At 44.4% G+C, this 15,155-nt stretch overlaps 1 protein-coding gene across 3 annotated transcripts in view; it reads right to left on the reverse strand.

The window, feature by feature from the left end:
* The window catches only part of cdon (cell adhesion associated, oncogene regulated), a 180,876-nt gene that overhangs the window by 77,622 nt on the left and 88,099 nt on the right, over positions 1-15,155 (reverse strand). Inside the window, exon 1 of one of the 3 annotated variants that reach the window (XM_055660858.1) lies at positions 7,768-8,034. The exons of the other annotated variants lie outside the window; for them this stretch is intronic. The gene's annotated coding sequence lies outside the window, so the exon portion shown is untranslated. Of the gene's footprint in view, positions 1-7,767; positions 8,035-15,155 lie in introns of those variants that run through there. 3 annotated transcript variants of the gene reach the window in all.

Consider the following 15,155-nt stretch of genomic DNA (forward strand, 5'->3'; position numbering starts at 1 on the left):
AGCATTAGTTGGTGCTTCCATCAAAGATGCTGCCTGGTAGAAACAAGATAGCCACAAACTGCTGGAGTAACTCAGCGGGTCAGGCAGCATCTCTGGAGAAAAAGGATGGGTGACTTCATTCTGAAGAAGGGTCCGAACCCAAAGTGCCTCCCATCCTTTTTTCTCCAGAGATGCTGCCTGACCCGCTGAGTTACTCCAGCAGTTTGTGATAGATAGTACTCTATCTATCATAGATGCTGCCTAACTCGGTTAAGTGTTTCTGTCCAAATAACAGAATGACAATCACGAGTAGCACTGAGGACCATCCTTATTGTTAAATACAAACGAAAGCAGTGCAGTAGCTGGCTAGAAGATGTTTCAATGGCATATGATTAGAGTTACCTTGTGTGAAAGAGTCAAATGGAGTTCTACCCATGCAACCAGTCTTTATGATCTGCAAACTAGATTACCTAACATGTGAAAAATGTTATTACGACACATTATTTCCAGTAGAGGCCCTCATCCACAAAAACACACATCAGAATCAACTCAGGAAATCACACCAAAGGTGTCACTTAAAAAGTAAAAATAATCCAGCAGTATAGCTATGACTTCTCAAATTACTGGCTTGCTTACACTGCACCACAAGAGTTCAGTGTATACCTACACAAAATATTAGGAGCCAGAATTACTCAGCATGGAAAAAGGCCCTTCAGCTAAATTTTAAATTTATGACATTGTGGACAAATTACAACTTCAGCTGCAATGAAGTCAAAGAACAGGAATCTTTTACTCAATATTACTGAATACATTGACTATACTTATTTGTGAAGAGTTCCATAATTAACCGTTATGTTTCTGTACACCAAACTGTTCTTCCACTGAGTTCCTTGTGAAAGACAATTAAAATACGGTACTGACAATGGCATCAAATCTGAGATGCCAACATTTAAATCTATAAACCTAACTTTTCCCCTGTTAAAACAAATTTCAAACCTAGCACATTTGCGCTAGAATGCAAGGAATGGGGGATAATTACATACAAATGTGTTACGATTGCACCTCAATCCTAATAGCAGTGTGTGTGTGTGTGTGTGTGTGTGTGTGTGTGTGTGTGTGTGTGTGTGCACACACACACACACACACATATATTTTCACACACACACACATATATATATATATTATATAAAATAAGATCAACACCATTTTTCACATGGCCATCGGTAGAATGTAAAGCTTGCTGAAAGTCAATTGTGCATACCCATCTCTCTTGACAGCAGAGTCACAGCAGTTAATCTATGATATCCTGTGTGGTCTCTCTCTTTCACATAGTTTGCATATATTCTCAAGAAGCATCAAATCATTTTATGTTCTAACGGGGGGGGGGGGGGGGGGGGTGGGGGGGGGGGGGGGGGGGGGGGAATCACAATGAAAATGCTGCTTCAAAGGCAGAGATTCAGGTGGGTCAGGTTAAATTCAAGTTTGGCGAACTTCAAGAACAATGCTAAGGATTTTACCAGACAGAATACCAAAATAGTAGGAAACCTCTCCCTTCTTCCCCACCCCCTCCACACCACATACCCCCAAATTGCAGCTGTTGTTTGCTAGCCCACAAGGGCACCATTTGTTTTTGGTGTTTTGTTTCCTACTCCAAGCAGCTGCTTTCTTGAATAAATGTCAGTGCAGACCTAGAACTTGTTTCTGTATAACAAATACCACTGCTTCCCTGACTACAGTGCAGAATTTGACATTTAATTTCTACAGCTGAGTATAGAATGAGGGAGTGGACTTTTAATCTACAGTCAACCACAGAAACTCCACTAAAAAACAATAAGATCGGAGACAAGACCAATCTAAGGTAAAGTATGCTAATCGGGAGGAAGGAAGAGAACCCAATTTTCTTTTCAGTGAAGCAAAAACAAACATAGAAAACACTAAACTTTCCATGCATCTTTAGCAGAAGCAAAATATACTGGTATTCTTGTAGAAAGGAAGTGCAGATGTTGATTTCAACCAAAATTAGACACAAATGCAGGAGTAACCCAGTGGGACAGGCAGCATTTCAGGAGAGACTCCTTCTCTCTGGTATTCTTGTACATGCATTGAGTCATAGTCACTGAGTAATATAGCGTGAAAACGGGCCCTTCTGCCCAACTTGCCCAAACCAGCCAACATGTCGCAACTACACTAGTCCCACCTGCCTGCGCTTGGTCCATATCCCTCCAAATTTGTCCTATCCATGCACCTGTCTAACAGTTTCTTAAACGTTGGGATAGTCGCAGCCTCAACTACCTCCTCTGGCAACTTGTTCAATACACCTTGCTTAGCTAATGCTGGAGAAATGTTTCTCTCCAAAGGGCAGTTCAAATGTACCTGGCACTCCTAGTATTTCCTTAAAACCAAAGAACCAAAAGAATATCTCCTGTCTCCTTTCCAAATAAAAGAGTTATTTTATTTAAAGAACACCACTAAATGCCTTGAAATTGGGTGTTGGCATAGGTAGCACTTGGACCCTGACTAATGTAATGAAAGTGATTCAATGCCCTCAGAGAATACGGCATAATATTTTGAGTCTTTGATAAGACTCAAAGTACTTGGTGTACCCAAGGCATCCAAACCTGGAGTTGCATCAAATAAAAAATGTTTTGCAAAATATACTGCCTGAGACTACTTGACTAGATGCATGCTTCAACTGTTTAATTCCAGGTACCATCCTTCTCCAATTAGTTGAGACCAAAGGTAATCACTAAGTCAGAGGCATATTAGAAATAAAGATAAATGAAAGACATTCCTACTAAAAGCAATTTTGACAAATTTAGTGGTTTGTAAGACCTTAAGAAGTCTTCAACTAAGCCTTTTATGGAGAAATATCACACCGTGATATCTTTTGACTTCCTCCTGGAATGCTGTGTATTCCAACTCCCACCTAAGTTTTGCCACATGACAATTCCTGGGAATCCTCAGAATGTTCAAAGAGCATCTGGAATGAAATCCATAGGAGCTTACGCTGGGATTGCACAGAACCAGTACACAGAAGAAATACACTTCACCTCAATAACCACCTGCCTACACAGCAAGCTCCTCCTGTTGCACTTGTAATGGACCATCGCTACCACACCAGTCTCATTGAAACCAGCAACAGTGCAAGTCATCTCAATCGTAATAGACTATCCATGACAACATTTCATTGTCCCTGCAATTCCATCAATGGTTCATCACGCAACCTCAATGCCTTTGATAAAAAAGCAATTCTGATGTATAAGATAAGCATTACATTACTTGAAACCTGGCACTGGTCCCCGACAGCAGACCTGGCTGTTGAGCGGCAGCTGAAGGCAGTTCCAGATGACCAAAGTTTTTCAAAAATCAATAAAGTTAATTCCTAACATTTTGCAACAAACGTTAAAACTGTAAAAAAAAAAATCTGTTACTATTCCCGGTACTTAGAGCGAATCATAGGCACAGTGGTAGAGCTACCGCCTTACAATGCCAGAGACTTGGGTTTGATCCTGACTGCGGGTGCTGTCTGCACGAACGTTCTCCGTGACTGCATGGGTTTTCTCCAGGTGTTCCGGTTTCCTCCCATATTTCAAAGACGTGCAGGTTAATTGGCTTGTATAAATTGCCCCAAATGTGCAGGATGTGAAAGGGAGTCCACATTATCCTCACACTAATTCTGTTATCCAACAGAATGAATGTAAGGGCAATCGATGGTCGTAAGAATGAATGTAAGGGCATTCTGTATCTCTAAAAATAAAAAATACTCCCATTTTTATAGCCTCATGGTCTTGGAGCCTCGCTGGTTTTGGTAGTGGAGCTTGGAATATCTGGCCAGTTCTGGCTGACCTTGGCTGTGCACTGCCTGTGTGAAACTAACAGGAATAGACAGCCGAATAACAGTCGTAGGTATGGTGCTGGAATCCCAGCTATAAGTAAGCAGAAGATTTAGTTTTAGACTTGCAGATTTCTCTAGGTGCCGATAGAACATTGTTCTCACGTTAACCTCAAGAAATTTAATAAGCACACGCTGTTGACCAAGTATTAAATCTGGTGTACGAGTACTGTGACTAAGACAACATATGAAACATATGGGAAATTGAGCAAAGCAATTGCTTTCTGTGGTCCAAACCACCTGTTTGCCTCGTTGGTTTCTCAGGAAGCTAACATGTCATTATTAACCCTTTTAACTGATTTTGGTCTCTGCGTTCTATTGTACTGGAACCAATAATTTTAAGAGGAAAGAACACACCAAATCCATTTCAGATTGTTAGTACTTCACCTGCTTCAAATTCTCCTTTTATGCACAGGCCCCATATTGGGTGTTTTCTTTTATCTTCAGTACACCATAGCTCAGTGGGGGTGATTTCATAATTCCACCAAGGAATGTTGCAATTTGAATTATGTCCGGTACAAATGTACCGCACTATCTACGGTTACAATGTCCTTTAATTCCAAAAAAAGCTATAATTAATGTTTGAACAAGCTGCCAAAGCACACCTAGAATTGTCTTTAAGAAATGGTCCCCCTTTCTTTTGCTGCAAGATTCTTAAACTCTTATTTATCTTATACAACATTTGAAAGGATACTTTACATCTGGAGAATGACTGAGAATATTTTCATTCAAGAGGGGATCAATAAATGCTGTGCACTGACCAGCAACAATGCTTTTGTAAGGGCATGTTATCTGTCCAAATCTTAAGTATTTTGACAAGTTTTTAAAAACTAAGGAAATAAATATTCACATGCGAAGAGTTAACTGTCCCCCCCGCCCCATCAATATCACCATGAGAACAGTAACAACATTTTTAATAAAGACAAATTTGTGAAAAATCACAGAATATTAAAACATTATTACAAACTTATAGTACATCAAAATTAATAACTGTCATTAATATATTACATGTGACTTTTTGGTGAAGGTGGAAGGTTTTGTGTGGGAGAAAGTCAGTATTGGGACTTGCCTACATAAATGCAACTTCAACAACACACCCAGCAACTTTGCACCATTTGATAGGCACCCCATGTATAACCACTTACTTGCTCCACCATCGTATTTCTACCACCTGCAGATGCATAGCAGCAACTAAGACTCTCTCGACTGTACCTTCCAAACCAACCAGCTAAAGGGCAACACAAGGAAAGGAAGACCACTGGCTAGGTTTTGCCCGCAAACTCTGCACCATACTGAACTGGAAATATATTGTCATCCCTTCATCATTGGATCATAATCTCAGATCTTCATCCCAAGCATTATTGTGGGTATACCTCAAAACATTATGTGTGAGTATACCTACATCTTAAGAACTGCCATAGTTCAAGAAGGCAGCACACCACCACCGTCGAGGGCAATTTACGATGGGCGACTAAATTCTAGCTCAGCCTGTTAAGTACACATCAATTGAACCAATAAAAAAAGGAAACCATCTCAACACAAATTTAAATCCCATGGTAAAGTGTAACAAGTCCAGTGCATCTTAGAAACATAGAAAATAGGTGCAGTAGGCCAATCGGCCCTTCGAGCCTGCACCCGCCATTCAATATGATCATGGCTGATCATCCAACTCAGTATCCTGTACCTGCCTTCTCTCCATATCCCCTGATCCCTTTAGCCACAAGGGCCACATCTAACTCCCTCTTAAATATAGCCAATGAACTGCCTCAACTACCTTCTGTGGCAGAGAGTTCCAGAGACTCACCACTCTGTGAAAAATGTTTTTCTCATCTCGGTCCTAAAGGATTTCCCCTTTATCCTTAAACTGTGACCCCTTATCCTGCACTTCCCCAATATCGGGAACAATCTTCCTGCATCTAGCCTGTCCATGGAGAGCACTCCATTATCTCAATTATTAAGGATGAAATTAATATAAATAGAAGGGGATAACTAAAACATAAAGGTTTTATCAATCCCAAAGAAAATAACCATTTCACAAATAAGAAACAGAATAAGAAACATATTCAAGAGCTATCTGCAAATTCAAGCCAAAAGATCCCTCAAAGCTGGGCACACAGAAAATCCCACTGCACTAGATTAGGTTTAAGACTGAACAGCTAACAAGATTGAAGATCAACAACCCAAGTGACAGATCCCAATAAGTCTAGTACAATATACCATGCCAGAAACAATTATCATCAACTGACATCAAAACAACTTTGAAGCATAATCATCCAGTGTGCATCTTTGTGCCTTTTGGGTACACAGTGTCTTTTCACACCACAAATTTCCAAGCATGACATACAAGTTAATCTATGTTTTCTGTAATTTGCTGCTACAACTATACACATTTTCAATTTAGAAACAATCCACCGAATGAAGCAACTGTTTATGAAAATGTCTTACTAATCACTAGGCTGACAAATAAAGAGACGAGAAATATGGATGCAAACTCAATGGTGCAAAATGAAGTTTGGCGTGTCTGTTGACAGCATTCAGGAATTACAGATAACTGGAGTGCTGAGGATTAGTACAATTGCTTTACAAAGATTCAATGTGGAATAACCATGGGCAATGCAAACTTAATTAAGTATATGCAAACTTTACAGTACTTATGATTTAACTAAAGCATGGTATTTCACACAATTCCTTGACACTAAATATATACAGTGCAATGATGAAGAGATAATTAAACTCAAAATATTTTAAAGAAGCACTAGCAGAAGAGCTAAATGGGTAAAAACTGTTTAACCCTTTCTCAATACAAGCACCGCAAAACAAAAACAAGCCTGGCCTGCCCAGAGGGGGAAAAACGCAAAAACAAGGATCCTCATTTTTTTTTAAAGACTGTAATCTAATATCATGATGGCTCTTTCTAACCAACTCTCAATGTTCAGTTCTAGGGCTCTGCTTTCTACTCATACAGGCTGTCGACAAGGCTTGGCTTGCCATCAAGCTAATTTCTGTCAACAATATCCATACATCCGACTGCGACTTCAGATTAATCTTTCTGTTCTGTCTCTACATCTCTCTTTACTTTCCCTTATTTCTAACTATGTGTTCCTGTCATTCTATATTTTTTGGTCTCTTACTATCTCCACTTCAGTGTCAAAGTGTTTTCCTACTGTCAACTCCTTGCTCTATTTCCCTCTCTGTCATTTATGGTCTATCTCTAAACTTCCTTTCATTGCCCCCTCCCAACACCCCATGCACAGATCCCTTCATTTTTAATTCCATCCCCCATCAGCCGGGGTTGTTCACCTCTTTCCATTTATAAATGTTTCCAGCTTCTTTCTCCCATTGATATTTATCAATTTCAGAGCCTTTTTTTGCCTCCCTGTATCTTTTCACTTTTCTTTTCCATCTTCCATTTTACTCCTATTTTCTATTCTTCTCTTTTTTATCTCAATTTCTTTATAGCTCCCCACTAGCTCATGTTCGCTTTCCTGTTTCCTCCACCTTGGTTTTTTTCTCTCTCTCTCTCACACACACACACACACACGATCAAACTGTGAAGCATTGCAGTCTGAATTAGCCCGAGCTCTGCAGTTTTGTACGCTTGCCAGTCAATGCTGCTCTCCCACTGGAGCCCGGAGCTGGCTTTTGTTGTTGCTCCGGCTACAGTTGAATCTGAACCACCCCGATTCCATTGAAGCACGAACAGCAACAGTTTCCTGCAGGAAAGTTGCGCACACGAACTATTGTTGGGCTGGGATGGATGTATTTTTGTTTTTAAAATCAGAGCTGGGTTCTGCCCGAGTTGTGGCCTAGGAAAATCGGGGCTGGATCTGAAGCCGGAGGCAGTCCGTGACTCCGTCTCTCCCCCCTTTGCCCTCAGCCATCCCCCTCTCCCTCACCTCTCAGCGCCGATGCCGCCGACACGCTCCTCCCGGCGGCCGCACATCCCGGACACCCCAACTGCGAGACGCCCGCTCCATTGGGTTCCGACTGTCCGCCGGCTCTCCGCTCTCGGTCGCCTAACGCCAGCGCAGCGCCGCCGCCACCGTCACTCTGGCCGTTCCCATGGACGTGCGAGGAGATCCCGGCCGCCCTGACTGCTCGCTCGCTCGCTCGCTCCTGCCTCTAGCGCTCGCTCCCGCCCGCTTCCCCACTCACGCATGCGCGCGCGTCCCCGCCGACGCCGGGCGCGCTCCCGCTCCAGCTCCTCTTTAAATTCCATTTGGACCAAGCTCCCTCCCTCACGCATGCGCATCACCGACCGCGGACACAGCCCCGCCCCCTACCGACTCTGCCAACCCCCTGGGGGGGGGTTTGTAAACCAGGCACCAAAAAACTCAGCCCCCTTCTCTCTATCACCACTCCACGCGCGCCAGCTCTTGTAAATACAGTTCTCTTTTTCCATTTTCGGTCTAAATCATGAAACGCAAGGACGGATTTATATTTTAAGACAGGTTGATATTAAGATTTCCCCCTCTTGCTCTAATCCCCGTCTCCCCCCCCCTTGGGAGAGCCGCCGCCTGACCTCTGACCTTTCAGCTGCTGCCTGACAACCGGCGCCGGTCTCAACGTTAATAGTAACTCAGGGCCCGGGGTGTGGGTTATTCAGGGGTCCGATGGGTCCGGGGCCCCAGTGTGAGGGGTATTCAGGGTCCGGGGCCCCGGTGTGAGGGGTATTCAGGGTCCGGGGCCCCGGTGTGAGGGGTATTCAGGGTCCCGGGTGAGGGGTATTCAGGGTCCGGGGTCCAGTGTGAGGGGTATTCAGGGTCCGGGGTCCAGTGTGAGGGGTATTCAGGGTCCGGGGCCCCGGTGTGAGGGGTATTCAGGGTCCGGGATCCAGTGTGAGGGGTATTCAGGGTCCGGGATCCAGTGTGAGGGGTATTCAGGGTCCGGGATCCAGTGTGAGGGGTATTCAGGGTCCGGGATCCAGTGTGAGGGGTATTCAGGGTCCGGGATCCAGTGTGAGGGGTATTCAGGGTCCGGGGCCCCAGTGTGAGGGGTATTCAGGGTCCGGGATCCAGTGTGAGGGGTATTCAGGGTCCGGGATCCAGTGTGAGGGGTATTCAGGGTCCGGGGCCCCGGTGTGAGGGGTATTCAGGGTCCGGGGCCCCGGTGTGAGGGGTATTCAGGGTCCGGGGCCCCGGTGTGAGGGGTATTCAGGGTCCGGGGCCCCCAGGGTCCGGGGCCCCAGTGTGAGGGGTATTCAGGGTCCGGGGTCCCGGGGGGGGGGGATTCAGGGTCCGGGGCCCCAGTGTGGGGGGTATTCAGGGTCCGGGATCCAGTGTGAGGGGTATTCAGGGTCCGGGGCCCCGGTGTGAGGGGTATTCAGGGTCCGGGGTCCCGGTGTGAGGGGTATTCAGGGTCCGGGGTCCCGGTGTGAGGGGTATTCAGGGTCCGGGGCCCCGGTGTGAGGGGTATTCAGGGTCCGGGGCCCCGGTGTGAGGGGTATTCAGGGTCCGGGGCCCCGGTGTGAGGGGTATTCAGGGTCCGGGGCCCCGGTGTGAGGGGTATTCAGGGTCCGGGGCCCCGGTGTGAGGGGTATTCAGGGTCCGGGGCCCCGGTGTGAGGGGTATTCAGGGTCCGGGGCCCCGGTGTGAGGGGTATTCAGGGTCCGGGGCCCCGGTGTGAGGGGTATTCAGGGTCCGGGGCCCCGGTGTGAGGGGTATTCAGGGTCCGGGGCCCCGGTGTGAGGGGTATTCAGGGTCCGGGGCCCCGGTGTGAGGGGTCCGGGGCCCCGGTGTGAGGGGTATTCAGGGTCCGGGGTCCAGTGCTGGCCGCTGTGTCAGCCCGCGCCCTCTAGCGGCAAGGTGCTGCACAACAAGCGTGTACCTGGCGACGTGAGTGAGTCGAGGGGAAGGGGAGCACCTCTCTACTCGGGTCATATTCTTGGCTGGTGAATGAGCATCATCAATCTTTGATCCCGCTGGTTGTCTGTAGTGAGGCAAGGCCTGCATTTCAAAAAGATGGTGCAGCAAAATACACTGTTGGGGTTTCTAATCAAAGAATGAGCAGCATCTCAATCCGAGATGTTCATTCTGTCTTGGCACATCCCAGCCTCACTCGGCGACCTGTTCCAGGTATAAAAACAGAAAAATGCTGGAAACACTCAGCAGGTCAGATAATATCTACACAAAGGGAAAACGTTTCAGGTCTAGGACTCTTCTTCATCTGAACTCGCAGTTTAATTTCGAATGAAGGACCATAGATATGAAATGTTAACTGTTGCTCTTTCCACGGATGACTCTACAAGTTTACCCATGTCAGTTTCTTGGCAAAACCATAATACACCTCTATGATCTCCTGAATTTATTGCCAATGTTATTTTGGCCAATTTCCAATTTCAAGCCTCTCTAGGATTCAGTTGACCATTCATTGTTTGTTTGTACGTTATGTAAACAAGACAATATTAAGACTAAGTAGGGTGGATGTGGACAGGATGTTTCCAGCAGTGGGAGAGTCTATGACCAGAGGGTGCAGCCACAGAGTAAAGGGATGTACCTTTAGAATGGAAATGAGAAATTCTTAAATACCTTTAGAATGGAGATGAGAATGAATTTCTTTATCCAGAGGGTAGTGAATCTGTGGAATTCATGGCCACAGATTGGCTGTGCTGGCTGACATTTGGTGGCTGTATTATGGTTTTTCAGATTCAGATTCAATTTTAATTGTCATTGTCAGTGTACAGTGTTCAAGTGAAGATTGATAGGTTTGTGATTAGTGAGGGGGTCAAAGGTTAAGGGGGGAAGGCAGGAGAATGGGGTTGAGAGGGGAAGAAAAATAGATCAGCCTGAACTGAACGGAACCATGGTCGAATGTCAGAGCAGACTCGATTGGCAGAACGGCCTAATTCTGATCCTATGTCTTAAACATGAAGCTTGATAATTGGACCAAAGTCACCAGATGAATGGGAATGAGTGAAGGAGGGGAGGAAACTCAGGGAAAAGAATGTGAAGGGAGGAGTTAGTGGAAGAGTTGATGATATGAAAAGATGGGAGGGGTCCAGGAAAAAGAGCGAGGAGTTAGAAAAGGGAGGTGATGTGGATTGGGGTAGAGAGGGGAGAATGTATGAGAGGCAAGCATGAGGAGAATCAATCCATATTAGTTGGCATGTGTCAGACTGTGTCTATGTATGGGAGCTGTGTGCTGTCAGTAACAGAGCTTTACCTCCAGAAGTGGCTTGAAGAAGGGCCCCGACCTGAAACATTGCCTGTCCATTCCCTTCACAGATGCTACCCGACCAGCTGAGTTCCTTCAGGACTTTGTGTTTTGCTCAAGATTCCAGCATCTGCAGTTCCTTGTGTCTCCGATCTCCAGTCATCTTGGGCCTTCTTGCCATTGAACAATAACCTTGTTCTTTCTCATGACCCTGTAGCAGCTAGTATACAATGGTCACTCCATATTGAAGAAAACCAGGCAAAGCCATCTTTGACTCCTCAGTGACAACGGGCTGCCTTAGAAAGACAATATAATGCTTTTAAGTCAGAGGTAGCTGCCAAATCGTATTCTTTAAGAATTTCCAACCATCTTTGGCAAAATAATTTGTTTTTCTATGTCGCACCATCTGAGAGAAAGCAGAACACTCTCCACAAGTTTAATCAATTTTACTTCTCTTGTGCGTGCCAGGTTTAGAAGAAATAAGAGGAAAAACCTGAAAATATTTGGTTACAAACCAGATTTACACATCCTGAGTACAGTTTAAAACATTTTAAATTTGTTTTTCCTGTCAACTTTTGTGGTTCTACATTTTTCCGCGATTCATTTCTATAAACTAAGTGCTATATCCAAAAAGTTTTCAACATTCACCATTTCAGCTGGTGATCAAAATATGTTCACTCGTTTCCGATGCTCGTAGGATTCTCCTGTTAGCCCCTGAACTGATTGCATTTTCCCTTGAAGCGGTCAGGCAAGGAGGAGAGGTGGTGAGTCATAAAGCCTGAGGGAGGATTCTGTTCCTCTCCCCAGAGAGACGGAACTGTAGAGCCCAGCATGGTGCTTTCAATCTTCCCCAGAGGGTGGGGAATCCTGTAGATAGAACCAACTAAAGACCCAGCTGGGGTCTTCAAAACACTCCACAATGGTATTTACTACGCTTTTGGATTAGACTTACTACCTAGGCCTCAGTAAGGACAACCTGCGGGCTCCTATGTTAAACCAATGACCGATGATTACCTGATTTTAAAGCAACCGCTGCACATTCCAGGGAATAACTTTCCTCATGCTGCTGCCCTGTGAATGGGCTTTGCTAAAAGCCCAGCAGACTGCCAATTAAAACAGGCTCACATCCAATGAAACCACCTTCCATCCAACTAGACAAAAAAAAAGCATTTAATCCAAAACTGCCATTGCTCCAGGCAATGCTTTTCTCCCTTCTTTGAACCTTGGCTCACTTGAAATCAAACTTCATGGAAAAAATAAAAATGTTCAGATACAGATTTAGTTCTGGTAGATCTCTTTCTAGAATATGTTTACTTTCGGTACAAGGAATGGAAATAAATATTTTGGGCATTTCAAGCTTTACTTATTGGGTCATTGATCAGGTTTCAGAATGAAGTGGTTTTGGGAAGACCTAATCTTGCCTGTGTATAATTGCAAAGCAAGAAGTCTGGGTTTTTGAGCAAAAAAACAAAGTGCTGATGAAACTCATGAGGTCTGGCAGCATCAGTGGAGGGAAATGGCAGACTACATTTTGGGTTGGGACCTATCAATGTGAATACTGAACATCCTGAAGTAAATGAATTACATGCTTGTCACTGCTAACCAGTCCATCTTCATGATGCATTCAATCAGGAAGGTTGGAAGTATCTAGGATGCCTGCCATTCTGGCCATTCCCTCTTCTCTCTTCCACCTTCTGGGAGAAAATTCAGGAGCTTGAAAGACAGGCTGTCCATTCTCCACTGCTATCTGACTCCTAAATCATTCACCTCTTTCACATTTCCTTCTTGGGCGACACAGTGACGCAGCTGGTAAAGCTACTATCAGAGCGCCAGGAACCTGTGTCCGATCCTGACCTCAGGTACTTTCTGTGTGGAGTTCGCACATTCTCCCTGTGACCGCATGGATTGACTCTGGTTTCCTCCCACGTAGCAAAGACTTGCGGGTTTCTAGGTTAATTGGCCCTAATGTGCAGGGAGTGGATGTGAAATTGGTATAACACAGAACTAGTGCGAATGGGTGATCGATGGTCGATGTGGGCTAAAGGGCTGTGCAGTTTCCGTGCTGTGTCTCTAAACTGAGGTACTTCTTTATAACAGTTCAGATTTCACCACAATCTTTGCATTATTCTGCTGTTTTGCATACCTTGGTGTAGTTAATATTGTACCTATTGCTTGCTGTATAAGTAAGTAAGTAAGTAAGTAAGTTTATTGGCCAAGTATTCACATACAAGGAATTTGCCTTGGTGCTCCGCCCACAAGTAACAACATGCCATACAGTGACAGTTACGAATGATTCAGAAAACACTAAACATTAATAATAATAAAACATTAATGATAAAACACCATTGATCAAGCATGTGAACCAACAAAATACCAGATCAAAGGGAGGCTACAGATTTTTGGCTGTTGTGTAGAGCAACTACTCGTGGATAAAAACTGTTTTTTTATGTCTGGCTGTGGCAGCTTTGACAGTCCGGAGACGCCATCCAGAGGGAAGTGATTCAAAGAGTTTTGGCTGAGTCTCATTGCACCTTGGAGCATAGGAAAATTAACTGCTCTGATCTGAAATAAGGGGGAAATAGAAACATAGAAATTAGGTGCAGGAGTAGGCCATTCGGCCCTTCGAGCCTACACCGCCATTCAATATGATCATGGCTGATCATCCAACTCAGTATCCCGTACCTACCTTACATCTGCAGCTTATTATGACTGAACTTTGGTGCCTTCCCTCACAGTGGGAAATGTTGATTCCGCTGTGTGGGGATGTTTATGTTAAAGTCTATTGTGTGCTGTGTCCTTTTTTATTTGTATGGCTGTATGGTGACCACACATTTCACATACCAATTGGTGCATGTGACAATAAATGTCTCTTGAATCTATTTTATATCTCCATAATCGCTTCATTGACATTAATTGAAAATAAAAATGAAGATAAATATTAAACAGGTTTCTGAATTGCTGTAATTGCCCATTTTATAGTATCGTACATTCAAGAGTTCCACCTAGGCAAGGCATGGAAATGGTGGTGGTGGCTAATGTGAGAAAATAGATTGAAGACGATGAGCAGAAGCCAAAATATGTTCTATGTTATCCCACTTTCTCATCCACTCCCTTCACACTGGGGCTAGTTTACAGAGGACAATTAACCGACGAACCCGCATGTCTTTGGGATGTGTATACATGCGTTTTAGTAGGAATAACAGGAGGAAGAGGACAAAATCATGAAGGAGGCACAATAGACTTAAGGCCATGAACAGAAGCCGCAAGATGTTAGGATAATTGGTGCAGCGTTGAAGGAAAGTAAATAAACAAGGAGCTAGGACTGGAGTAGATAGTGTGAGTGGCAAAGATGAGTAACACATAGGGTGTAGCTAGGAGTGAGAGAATGGGAAATGTAGAGCCACAGTTTAGACACAAAATGCTGGAGTAACTTGGCAGGACAGGTAGCATCTATGGAGAGAAGGAATGGGCGACGTTTCGGGTCGAGACCCTTCTTCGGATTGACGCCGATGTTAGATGTTCATTGACTCCTGGACCTTGTGGTCCACCTTCAATAACCACCACGTTCCCCTTCCCATCGTATCTCATGGAAACCACAAGAGATGTCTTACCTTGCCTTTCATCCCCTTCCCATCGAGGGCCTTAAACCTTGGTTCCAGACAAAGCATTATTTGTATGTCTCTTAATGGGGAGAGGATTAGGCATGTCAATTATTCCCTGCACAGAGTAACAATCAAAGGAGCTCACTCTCCAGGTTTTAATTTAGGAAAATTATTAGCATCCAAGGGTCTTAATGGCATGCTAAAATAAAAGCAACAAGGCATTTCATAGAAAAGGGAGAAGATACTTAGTTGTGATGAAGAATTAATTGAGTTGTGTGGACAGAGATTTTTGACAGTATCTTAATGTTAGGAACATAAGAATTAGGGTAAGGTGTTAACTCAAGACAGGTAAATACTTTTCCATCAAGGATTATAGTTTATTATCACGGGCAGTGCATCCCCATCCTGCAGAACAGATATCCCCCACGTCACTTTAAAATTCTTATTCCAATCACCTTCATTCTTTGATTCTCAATGCACAGAATCCAGCATGCTTGTTAAGTCACTTTATAACCTGTCGTCTACTTCCA

Source organism: Leucoraja erinacea, chromosome 32 (genome assembly GCF_028641065.1).
Source record: "Leucoraja erinacea ecotype New England chromosome 32, Leri_hhj_1, whole genome shotgun sequence".
In the NCBI taxonomy this organism is placed as follows: Eukaryota; Metazoa; Chordata; class Chondrichthyes; order Rajiformes; family Rajidae; genus Leucoraja; species Leucoraja erinaceus.